Consider the following 13,249-nt stretch of genomic DNA (forward strand, 5'->3'; position numbering starts at 1 on the left):
GCAGCCTACTGTACCATCACCACCACACCCACATTCTAAGAGGCAGCCCTTCTTGCCTACTGTGTAGGCAACTCATCTTGAGATCAGGTCTGTTTTCCTAATGGGTCCTCGGGGTTATAAGTGCATGATCAGAATGAGATATGACATTCAAGACACTGTGATGAGGTCATCCCTGGTGAGTTTTCAGAAGGTCAAAGCTGGACTTTAAGTGATATGTAGAGATTTCTATTACTTTTCAAGTGATAAATACCCTCAAGTGATGTCACCCTTATCCAGATGTTTTAATTTCTTTTCTAGTGCATTGTTGGCACAGCTCCTAAGCTATGAAGAACTAGGCGAGAAGAGTTCATCCAGAAAAGGTCATGATCCAATTAATTGATTGGAAAAGAGAAAGAATATTTCCAGAATCTGACGAGGAAGCATTTGCGTAAAAAATCATTGCATGGGACCCAACACATAGGAATTTAAGGAGGCAGAAAACCAGGCTGCTTAAGAGCACTGGCTCTGAACTCATGAAGCCTGGATTTGAGTTGTGGTTTTACCATTTATTATATACATTAATATTTATATTGCCATAGCTATCTATGTAGATAGAGATAGAAATAGAGATAGAAATCTATAACTCTAAAGCCCTTAGTGGCCCATAGAATAAAGATATCTGTATTATCCAAGTAGTAATTATTGCCAGATTAGATAAATAATGGTGTGGTGTACTTAGCACAAGGCCTGAACTTTAATGAGTGATGAAAAGGGTCAGGATTATATTGGCTTTCTATTGCTGTATAGCAATTATTGCAAATGTAGCTTAAAGCCACTGATATGTATTACTCACAGTTCTATGAGTTACATACCTGCCTGGCTCACCTGGTCTTTCTGTTCTGATCTTACAAGGCTGAGATCCAGGTGTCAAGTGGCTGGGTCAGGGAAGACCCTGCATCCAGTTCATCCAGGTTGGTGGCCGGATTTACTTTCCTTTTGGTCATATTGACACCTTTATCTCCTTGCTTGAGATGACCTGGAGCCTTTCTTTAGCTCAAGGTCCTGAGCATTCTTTCCCATATGAGTGATTCCATCTGCAATTCAGCAACATGTCAAATCTCCTTTTTACTAGAACTTCTCTGACTTTCTCTCTAGCTTCTAGCTAAAGAAAAGACTGATTTTAAAAAGATCATCTCCTTGGGTCAAGCCTACTCAGATCCTCTCTGTTTCTTAAGGCCTGCTGCTCACTCAGAACGTTATTATGTACATCTGTGATGCCTCTTCCCACCAGTACCTCCAGGAGTAGTTCATTGAATGACAGAAAACAGGAGTCTTGAAGAAGGGTACCTTTAGAATTATGTTTGCTCTGATGTTGATAGGGGGAATACTCAACCTTTTGTCTAGTTTTTATATACAAAAAGAGAGCGGGAGCCTTGTCTGGGGACAGTCAGTAGAAACCGCTAAATTGTTCTGCATTATGTTAAGAGCATATACCAAATCCCCACAATGAATATAAGCATTATGTACTGTAAACACATGCTAATAAAAATAAATTTAAAGAAGAATTCATTTCTTTGCCCTGAGAGAGAAGGGAAGCATTTTAAAATGAGAAATGGAGAAGAGAGAAGAGCTAAGGCACGTGGCAAGAAAACTGTGAAGTTTCAAGAATCGGGCTCTTAATATTGTGTTTTAGGCTTTTTTCTTATATATTGAATTTTCAGACCTCCCCATAGAGTTGTGTGTGTGTGTAGTTTTCTGAGAAAATTTGGGAAAATTGAACTCCAGGGCTGAGTAGATGCATTGCAGTGCTAAAGAGAACAGCTTGAATCAATCCATGGAGTACTTATGATTCAGCAAAAGAAGGGGCTCAGAGCCAGAAATGGCCCCAGCAATTTGTGAAATCATAAATTGGATATTGTCACTTTTGTCAAGTGTAGTGAGAAAAACTAAACTTGGGGATTTGCTGTAATCTTCTGTGATGTTAAGAAACACAGAAGTAAAAACTAATACTACTAATAGTATTTTAGTTACACACATAATGTGGAGCTGTGAAGGACATTAAAAAGTCATCTAAGAGCCAGGCGTGGTGACACACTCCTGTAATCCCAGCACTCGGGAGGCTGAGGCAGGAGGATCGCTGTGAGTTCCAGACCAGCCTGGGCTACACACTGAGTTTCAGGCCAGTCTCAACTACAAAGTGAGACCCTGTCTCAAAAAACCAAAAATAAAAAATAAATAAATAAATAAATAAGTCATCTAGCCTAGATTCTTATGTTCTATGATCAGACTGAGTGGGTGTTTCTCTCTCTACTTACCAAATTCATCCATTCATCTAGTCAGTCCTTTCATGAACATCTACATAGTACCTGATATAAATAAGGCATTGTTTTGGTTATTCATTGATGAAGAAACTTGCTGGCCTCCTGGAGCTCATGATCTACTGGAGGAGATGGACAATAGGCAAACAAATGCAAAATAATGTAATTTTAATTATAAATGCCCGGAGAACATAGCAGGGTAGGGAAGATTGATGCTCACAGTGTATGCTACTTTAGACAAGGTGGTCAGGAAGCTCAATCTGAAGTGACAACTGAACAAATCCTGACTGAAATCAATAAAAATGGAGATAGGTAGCTTTGAGGCTCGGTGAGTGCTGGCCCAGCTGAAAGACGCTCCAGATAATTTTGCGATTTATATTATTTCCTTGCTAAATCTGCTTTGCAATCACTTATGTAAATACATCAGAACTTTTAATTTGAATGAAGCACATTCTCAATATTTGTGGAAAAACTACAACTGCCATGATTCCCAGGATGGGTAGCATGGGCTGGGAGAGCCAACTGGGCTTATCCTGAAGTCTGCTGGGAGCGGTATTGAGAAAAGGCGTCTCCCCACTACTGCTTGGAGTTTGACTTTAGGTCCCTTAAGTTAGTACTGGAAAAATGATGGTATCAGGACTTTAGGGCACCCTCCCCCATCCGTTTCTTGAAAGTTAGAGCAAGAGAGAATGTTTTCTTCTTAGCATAAATAAGATCTTAGGCAACAGAATGTCCTATGGATATTGTGTTATCATGAAGTGGTAGAAGAAAGAAAGTGGGATGCAATGGGAAGATAGATGTTTCCTTTCTCAGAAGCACATGTCAGTGGGGCTGTTGACAGCCATTTCTCCGTGGATGGCATGAATCAGAGGCGGGCAAAGGAGGGATGGTGCATATTGTCATTGCTTAGAAGGCACTGAAAAACATGAACATTTTATGTAGGGAGGATGAAACAAAGGAAAACAGGACACTGGGCAGAGCTGTCATTTCTCCTCCCTGGATTCCGAGGTCTGTGAGGATAGGGGCACCATCGTATCTGCCACCATATTTGCCATCATGGTCCCATCACCCTATCCAGATCTGGGCTGTTGAAAGTACTCAATAAATATTTATAGATTGCATAAGTGATGAATCAACAACGAAACCACATGTTTTTCTGAGTGGAAGAGCTATTGGTGTAAATAGTAATTGAAGATTTCTCTAAAAGATACATGCACTGAAATGATGATAATCCTAGAAGCAGAATCCGATTCCAGGAAGAGAGGATTTTGTAATAATTCTGACTGTTACACAAAAGACATTTTTGTCTTCAAAGCAATTGAACTTCCAGGCCTTGAAGTATTTAAATGGAAAATAATCTGGATCAGTTTTGTGTTAGGAGCCATTTCTCCAGGGAATACGAAGTTGTTTGGTGCCATTCAGGGTCATTTTAACTATTGAAGGTGAGCAGTATGCATTCTGGGAAGTGGGACATTTCCCTGGTATGGTTGAGAGACATTCTTATTGCAAAGATGGGATAATATTAATTCAAAGAGGGCTATCATGTGGTGATATGACATTCACGTACTTTATGCTTTCCACCCAGTCCTTTTCTGAACCTTTTAATAGCACTCTCTTAACATGATGCTGTTCTCAGGATCCTGAAGTATGGAGAGACAAAGTGAGACTGTACGAGAATGTACCCTTTATTGGTGGTTCGAATCGTCCATCCCATTGAATGACAGAAGTCCCTTCTAGCACTCCTCTTGTTCCTGGCCTGTGAAAGAAATGATTTTGGAGCAGATGAATATGCCCGAGGCACTGTGGCCCAAACCTTTCCCTTAGACCATTTGCCTTTAACTCTCTCTTGAGCAACTGTTCGGTAAAGTTAATAGCTACAAGCTCTTCAGGGGAAGGTTTGTTAAAATCATGTCCAAGAAAATAAATATAATGAATGAACAATCTCTGGAGAAAGCCTTGACATTTAAAAAAAATCTAAATTAGTCTCCCAAGGATCTGCTATGAAATAGGCAAAGTGCATTAGTACAAATGAGATATTTTTACAGTGATTACAGGAGCCATCTCCTGGGAACCACACCTGAACTCTTAAAAGCTGAACCAAAATTCAGTTGTGTACCCAGGAATGTAGCGTGACAGATTTGAATGTATTCCACTAATAACTCTCCTCACCCCATGCCTGCATTTCAGTGCATGGTTCCCCTGTTGCTCAATGAGCTTTGATACAAGGATGCTGGAGCATGGCTTTGAACTGCTCTGAACCCAATTATACCCAGCCATTTGGAAGTGCCACGGTGGGATGATGGTAGAACAGTGCTCTCTGAACTAACACACAGAGAGTTCAAGAAGGAGTTGACTGCGGCAGGTCTGGCAGCCAATTCAGACACAAGAGTGGGCTGCCAGTGGCACCGCTGTCTGCCAGCCTGAAATGAGATGGAGGACATAAAAGGGAAATTCAATTAGTTAACCAAAAATGGATTGTGCAAAGTAAAGGGGCAGCTGGTGGCAGCTTCTGTGCTTTGATTTGCAGGAGAAATGGCTTGCTTCAGCCAGTGTTCCTTGTACGCGATGAGTGAGTTAAAGGGCAGCTCTTCCCTGCAGTGAGGGAAGCATTTCCCCTCCCTAAAGCTTTCCCACCTCTTCAATCATAACGGAAGTCAGTTCTCCAGGTGAGAATCCCAGTCTTTTTCTTGCCAAATCAGCTTGGGACCAATTACCATGACTCCCATAAAAAAAAAAAGAGGAGGCAAGATATTGCTCCTCTCCCATCAGGCAGAAGGTAGATATGCTTGCCTTCCACACAGAGGGCACAGCCCCAATAAGTATAGAACCCAGGATTAAAAAAGAAAAAAAGAAAAAGAAAAAGGATATTGTGACCAAGCCCTAAAGAAGGGAGCTGTCTTTTATTTATAACATAAATCTGTTTTGTTTTATGATCTGATCATAAAACCTTAAAATGACGTTTTAACTCTGGTCCCTCTATCTTGGATCTGTTTTCACTGATTGGGGCAGACATGACCTGCCAGTCCCTAATGCCTGGCAGCCATTCACATGTGTCATCTTCAAAGTTTGGAGAGTGACAAGTGAGGAACAAGAATGACTTATTTTTCAGTTTTGCTGCTGGTTGGAAATCATTAAACCTTTGAAGTGCAGCACGCCCTATATTGGATTCCTAGATATTTCAGACAATGGGTAAACAAATGATTCTTCATAAGGGCCCCCAAAATATGCAACAGAAGGTATAGATGGAGGGAGATGAACAAGTGAAGTGAAGCCTTCCATGATCTGATCTAGAGGCTGTGCTGTTTCCCTGGGTTCCGGAGGCTGAACTGGAAGGGCTCAGCCTGCTCCAGTCCTTCCTGTCCTTGGTTCCCAGGAAGCCACAAACTAGACACTCCCTCCTGGGCTGTCCTCCTGGAGCTTCCCCCAGCCCCCCAGCTCCCCTCTCTGCTAGGACCCAGCCTGCTGCCCCGCCCTGGGCTCTGCCTCCCAATCTGGCAACTTTGTTCTCCATATCTTGTGACAGCCCGGAAGAAAGTCCATTCTTACTCAGGTTTCAGAAGAACAGAGCACCCTGTCCTCCCTCAAATCAGCATCTTGCTAATCTTGGGAAACCAGCCCTTTCTCCCTTTTCCTCTTCTTGGTTATTTATCCCTTTCTGCTCCTGGCCCAAGCATCCTCAGTAGATCTAACATTCCCAAATCACAGCCCAGGTAGAATATTGTCTTATCTTTAAAATCTGTGTCTTTAGCCTTATTATAAAGCATTGTTAACTGCCTTCAGTGTTAAGAGAGGCCAGGATCACCACACAAAGAATTCTTGGTATGCCAGTTGGAAAATACCTCTCCCTTATTTCTTCCTAAGTTAGAACAAAGCACAAATTAACATATTCATAAAGCTTTCTGCCACAGTGACATCAGCATTTCTCTATAACACCGATCAGGACAATCATCTACAGCTCTGTCTTGCCCCTCCCTTCCAGTAGGTGAGAAAGAAACAGCCACATCTTTTCACTTGTCTAGTGGCTCTTACATGTTTGCTGTTAAGATGATAAAAACCTCCCTTTCATCCAGCTCCCTTCCGGCTGCTTTTCCTCTCTGTGCTCAGAAAAAGCCTCCTAATTGGGCTCCCTACCTGCGGGTTTTCTCCAGTTTACTGTATCGTATAATAATGGCATTCGCTCCTCTGTGCCAGGGCCTGGGTGAAACACTTTGCACAAATTATCTCAGTGTGTCTTCACTAGTGCCCTGAGGCTTGAGATTGTTATTGTGCAGACAATCTATTGATTCCCCTTTAATTCTCTTGAATTTGTAGTAGTATTAGTTTGCACAAAGTCCAAATGCCTTTATCACCCCCAGGGTCTGACTACATCCTTCTAGATTTGCCTAACAGTTGCTACTCCTAGACCAGAGACACCTGGATGATGGAGACTATTTCACTACTCCGTATTTCTTTAAGAAGACCTATGGGGTTATTTTGTCATTGTCATTAATTTCACTCGTGTCCTCTGTGTCTCTTTTCTCTTGAACAACCTTTTCATTTTCACCTGCTCACCTGTGGAAATTCTGTTCGGCCAGGGCAGCCATTGCTTGTTGCTTACCAAATATCTTTCTTTCTTACAAGTGAAGCACCAACTTTGTTTAGGGTGGAAATGAACGTCATTAGAGAAGCATCATCCTCAGAACTTCTTTTCTCCTGGATTGGTCATGCCAAGCAATGCAGGCCATGGCAACAGATGCTAAACCTCCCTGGGGGCTCATGTGAAAATATACTTTTTGATGTAATAAGCCCTGCTCCTTCTTTCTGGTTGTTTTGTTATTCTTTTGGCTTGGAACTTGACAGCCATGATTGGACAGGTAGAGTTGCCACCTTGGACATGGTAAAGAGAATGGAAAAGGAAGCAAAAAGGAGCTTGTGTTTTGGGTGATTTCCTTGAATAGCTGCACTTGTTTTGGACTGTGTGTCTATCTCCAGAGGTTTTTTTTTTTGGTAAAGAGAATGGAAAAGGAAGCAAAAAGGAGCTTGTGTTTTGGGTGATTTCCTTGAATAGCGGCACTTGTTTTGGACTGTGTGTCTATCTCCAGAGGTTTTTTTTTATTTTATTTTATAGAAAAATCATTGAATTCCTTATGTAGTTAAGTTAACTGCGATCTTGTTTTCACATTCAGATGAATATAATCCTGATAAACCATCCTTCAAGGCTAAATTCAAATGTTTCATAATTTATGAAAGCAATCACCCTGGTCTAAGACTTATCAACTCTAACATGGCAGAGAGAATAAATCTTTTGATCTCTTGCCCAGCTCTTCTCACCAACGTTTGTGCTGTGTGTATGTTATCTATTCCACAGTCAGAGTAATTCTTTTAAAGTATATGCAAGATATTGACTTTTCCCAGTTAGTAACTAAACTCTCCACTGGGAGCCTCGAATAATGCTTTACATAAAGCCCAGTGTCCTTTCCATGTATTACAAGGGTCTAGGCAAATAGAACCTTGAGAATATCATTCCTCCTGCTCTTCTCGCTCCCTTTTCCTTTCTCATTCAACAGCTCCTGGAATTATAAATGTTGTATATGTATTCTAACCTCAGCGTTCTTTCATTTCTTCTTTTCCACATATTGGATTCCTCTCACTCTTGATTCCTTAATTAAATATCAATCCATAGATTGTCTTCCTCAGTTTTCTTTTCCAAAATACTACATGGCCCTTTATTCTTTCTGCTTATACCATATTATTTTTATGTCACTTAGGAAAGCTCCCATTAGATTTACTCATTTGTATTTACTATTTGTCTCTATTACTGGAATAAAACTTTCACAAATCAGGGATATTAACAGCCCCCCATTTTTCTCAATATTTAAAATCTGCTATTCTAATACATAGCATATTGTCAATAAATATTGGGAGATGAATAATTGGAAGGAAAGAAGGAAGGAATGAGGATCATGGATTTCACATAAGGACTTGAATAGTCATAGTGTTTCCTAAGTAAGAGAAAATGAAGAGCTGATTTAGGAACTGCAATTCCTCTGAGAATGTTTTCCCAAGAATAAGTGACAATTACCCGAGACAACATCTCCCTGGACTCCTCCTTACATCAGAAGATGGTAAAATCACTAAAGCATGTTATGTCGGCACCTTGCTCTTACAGTTGCCAGAGGGAGTGGTGTTGATATTGCCATGGCAACAGCACATCGTAGGCAAAATCTTCAACTTGCTGCAGATGTGGTGGTCAGTTTTAAAGTTTTCTTGGCAATTCAAAAATATATGCTGCTCTCTAATTTTTCTTAACTAGTTGCTAAACTGTTAATAACGAACCGTACCCATAGTGCTAAAACTCCTTCTGAGCATGGTTGCTTTGGGGGAAGAGTGAAAAGCACTCTGCCTTTTATATGCAACAGTGTCCTTATGTAAATTGCTATCATGAGCTCTGGTGCCATTGACCTAAGATTGGGAACGCAAGATTTACAACACACTAAAGGGAAGATGACTTTCCATATGACATCCTCTTTCTTGCCAAGGCTTGCCTAGCCCATCATGGTCCCTCTCTGCTTCCCTCCTTTGGTTCCTTGAACTTCCTGTTTCCTCAGCCCAGACATACACAGATAATTTCTTAGCTTATTCTATTCCTTCCTTCGTATCTTTGCTTAGATAGCATTTTCTCACAGGACTTCTCTTATCTCCCTCTCTGAACTGCTCAAAGTCTCACCTGTTCACAACCCTTAACTCTCTGAGCTATAATAAATATATCGATATGTGTGTGTGTGTGTGTGTGTGTATATATATATATATATACACACACATAAATATTTATGTGTAAATGCATGTGATATATATTGTATGTGCTATAATATACACACACATGTCCTTACTTATATGTAAATTCCAACAGGGTAGAGATAATATTTTTATTAACTATAAAATATTCTATTGCATTAATATGTACATTTGTCCATTTAATATGTGATGGACTTTTGGGGTTAGCCGGTTTGGGTTTCTATTACAAAGCTATTAACATTTATGTACAGGTCTTTATATGGTTGTACCCTTTCATATCTCTGGTAAATACCCAGGAATAGAATTCTCTGTCATATATATAATAAGGCTGTTTAATCTTGTAAGAAACTGTCCATTTATTTTCCAAACTTTTTCTTCCATTTTGCATTCTCTCAGCAATGTGTGAGAGTTCAACATCCTTGCTAACTGTTGGAATTTCAGTCTTCAATTTCATTTCACTGAGGCTTAAATTGACATATCTCAGTCATGAATGAATGATGTGAAGTACCTTTTCTTGTATTAATTGACTATTTATATAGTTCTTTAAAGGAGTATCTTTTTAAGTGTTTTACTCATTTTTTATTGTTTGTCTTATTCCCAACGTTAAGACACTATAAGAAAAAGCATATGAAAAACATCCTTAAACATTTTATAAAATTTTTGAAGTTGTACTTCTTATGCTGTTCAGTTCTTTTATAAGGTTTATTATTTTTAAATAACCAATATGAGTTATTCCATTATGAAACAGGAATGTTATTCCTATCACATTTTCAATTTTGCTTTAGATAAAAAGAATTCAGTGATGAATTTAATGCTTAATCATAGAAATTATATTATAGTAGATTTTGATATATGTGTTCCCTTACTATATGCATTTTTCTTTTTCTATTAAATGTTTATGGTTTTATTATATATTTTCTTTTATTGAAGCAGCTTCAAATGTTTTTTCAGTGTTAATGGTACATGTCTCAACCTCATATTCTGATATGATTAGTGCTGCTTCTGATGTAACTTACTAGAAATTTCATTAATATCCTGGCGTTGTTAGAATATTTTTGGTCTTCTTGGGTTGATTTAATCTCAAGATGGTTTTTATATGAAACATGGCACTGAAGTAGTTATTTTCCTGTGTTTCTCTACATGATTAGTTTTTACCTTGAATATATTAAAAATTTTTATTCTTTGAGTATCATTCTCAATATGGCATATAGTTTTGTGCTATTTTATGAAAGTATAATATTTTCTAAAAATATCTAAACTTGTTTTTTTAAGTTCATATGTACATGTTCTGATGTAAAAAATATCTTATACTTTGTTATGTTTTTCATACGCCCCAAATATCTCCTGTGCATAGAAATGTATTTAATCAATATTAAATATATGTTTTTATGAGGAGTGACAAGAATTTCTGATTTTGCATGTCATTCATTCATTTATCCAAACATTAATCCACCTATTACAGGTATACATATCTGAACCTCCTTCAGGAAATCAAAGAAAGATAAGGAGCTAGAAGGTATAATTACAATGTTCTCCAACGTAGTTTTATTTCTGGAAACATCATCATAGTGATAAAACAAATGAAATTAATGAAAGAATGAGGACAGTGATGAGATGGAGTGAGTGCTCATGAGAGGTCAGAGCTGGAGAAGAGGAGCGAGGGTTAGTGGGGGTTCAAAGAAGAAAGACTTCTCCCCTCTCTCCTTTCAGAAGGGTGACCCTGGACCTTGCAGTGACACTGAGCTCTCTTGAGCTGGAAACTAAGGGTTAACCTGCCATCATAAAACCAGCATGAGCACTGTCAAAGAAGCCTGAGCAGACCCTCAAGTAAGTAATTAATTCTGGCTGCTTTCCGCTCTCTAGCTTTCATCATCCTTAATGTTATCTAATTGTAAAATTATTCTTCAAACCTTCCTCGTAGAAAGGAAGAAAATGCCCAGATCCAGCCTGCTTCTCTTGAGGGCATGGGTGCTTCCTGCATCTTTGTGGAAGTATCCATGATGCTACTAATTAAGGATGTGTGAACACTTGAAAACTTTTGATCAACTTTCATAAAACAGCTTACAAAAGAGCTCTTTGCAGAACATTTCCTGTGGGCCTTCAGCTGTCATTTTAACAGAGGTGTGGAGTTTCTTTGTCCTGAAGGCCCACAGGGTGACTGAATCCTGAAATCTGGGTGCATCTAAAGACAAGTATCTACAGAGGGGAGAGCAGTTGCTGGCCTGGCCTCTAGTTATTGCTGCTCTTGAGGGTGATACTAAAGACAACCTCAGGGACTATCCTGCCTCGTACCACGCCAACACACCTAAGATTTTTTAGCTTATGGCATTATACCTAGATGAATCAAGTCATCATCTTCCAAGGACACTCTTTTATCCCATTTCCCTTCTTCAAACATGAAGCCCGTCCATAGACCAACTCATTTCTCTACCCACAACTGTGGCAGGGGTGACCAAGCTTTGTTTCACTTTGATTACCTGCCCAGACCTTTGGCCTTGGGGTTTTTGAGCAGCCTTAGCAATATAAGGGCAATGTGCTATTAAAATGATGACTATTTTCTTAGTCTAGTTAAAGAATAGAAGGGACAGTTTTGGATGGTATCCTGGTCATGGGGGAAATATCTTATGAGTCTCTGGGGTGAGATATAAAACCAAGGGCTTGACCTCTTCGGGTCATTAACGACCTTCTGGTGCTCTCCTGTCTCTTTGTTTCCAACAGGAGTAGCAGTAGTATTAATTCTGTGGCCGGCTAACTTCTAACTGGGGTAATTATACTGTCACCCTATATTCCCCTGGAGATTTGGTTAGAAAAGTTACTCTTTGATCATGCTCTTAAATCCTACTGTGCTGGGCTTTGTAACATGGCAGGTGAAGAATGGCTATTGGATTCTGCATGCCTCCCTCTGCTAGGTGAGTGATGCTAATTCTATGTATGTATTCTGTGGAGTGCTTGGGGATCCTTCTTGGCAAAGCTGCTGCACTAAGCATGAGCTATTATTAGTTGAGTCTCAAAAAAATTTGTTGATCTAGGCTATATGCCTTCAATGAATTTTAGTTAAGCCTTCCCACAAATAATTATCCAATAATGCAGAATGTTACCAGAGGTTTAGGGTCTCTCTCCCTGTCTCTCTTTTCCTGTCTCTCTCTCTCTCTCTCTCTCTCTCTCTCTCTCTATATATATATATATATAGATAGATAGATAGATAGAGTCTTTTAGATAGATAAATATATCTTTGCACATGTAACACTTTTCTAAACATTGCAGGCAAACAATTATTTGGTCATTTTTAGCTGTGATTAAAAGTCTTCCATTCTGATATAGTAGAGAAATACAGGTATTGAAGTAATAATGAGCTGCATACCTTTTAGCCAGTAGTGTTTTAAAGGAAAATATTATGATTGAAAATTCTTTGACATTATGGTGGGAGGTTGATGGAGACAGTGATTATAGACTTCTGTGAAACTTTCCAGGTTAAAATATTAAAATTTTTTAAAAAAACTTCATGGACTTTACAGAGTTTAAGGGCTTCATGTGCACTGAGTGATTAAATAAAATGTATAGCCAAATGTAGACCCATTTAAGGAACTTTATATGTTAAAGCAATAGGCACACCCCCAAACATAATTTTAAGGGCAAATCTAAGTGTATAAATGTTTATATTTTCAGTTTCTTCTTTTGTTTCTTTCTGCATCTTTATTTTGGTATAAAAAAAGAAACAATTTAGCAGTTTTTATAATCCTATGTGGAAAGAAATCTAAATGCATAACAAGAAGGGATTTGTTTTATCAATTAAAGCCTGTAGCAAATAATATAAAGCTTTACTTGTGATCATGAAATTATGTTAAATAAGAGACTCAGTTACAAAATTCTATTTTTATGTAATTCTGTGCTTGTGAAAGTATGTATATCTGAGTGTAGATGGCTCAAAAAATAACTCGAATATCTCTGCCAAATTTAGCAATGATTATTTTCTGATGGTTTAGTCAGTTTTATTTATTTTATTCTAGTTGACTGCTGTGAGTTATATTTTGTAATTAATATTGAGCACTCTAAAATGTTAATTAAAAACAAGACCATAGAAAAAAATATAATCACAGCTACAAGGCTCTTTAATACAATAGTTTGAACAAGAATAATTTACTTTATAGGAATGTATCAATTACCCAGTGCAGAGGATT

Source organism: Fukomys damarensis, unplaced genomic scaffold (assembly GCF_012274545.1).
Source record: "Fukomys damarensis isolate Sample0158 unplaced genomic scaffold, DMR_v1.0_HiC HiC_scaffold_14, whole genome shotgun sequence".
NCBI lineage: Eukaryota > Metazoa > Chordata > Mammalia > Rodentia > Bathyergidae > Fukomys > Fukomys damarensis.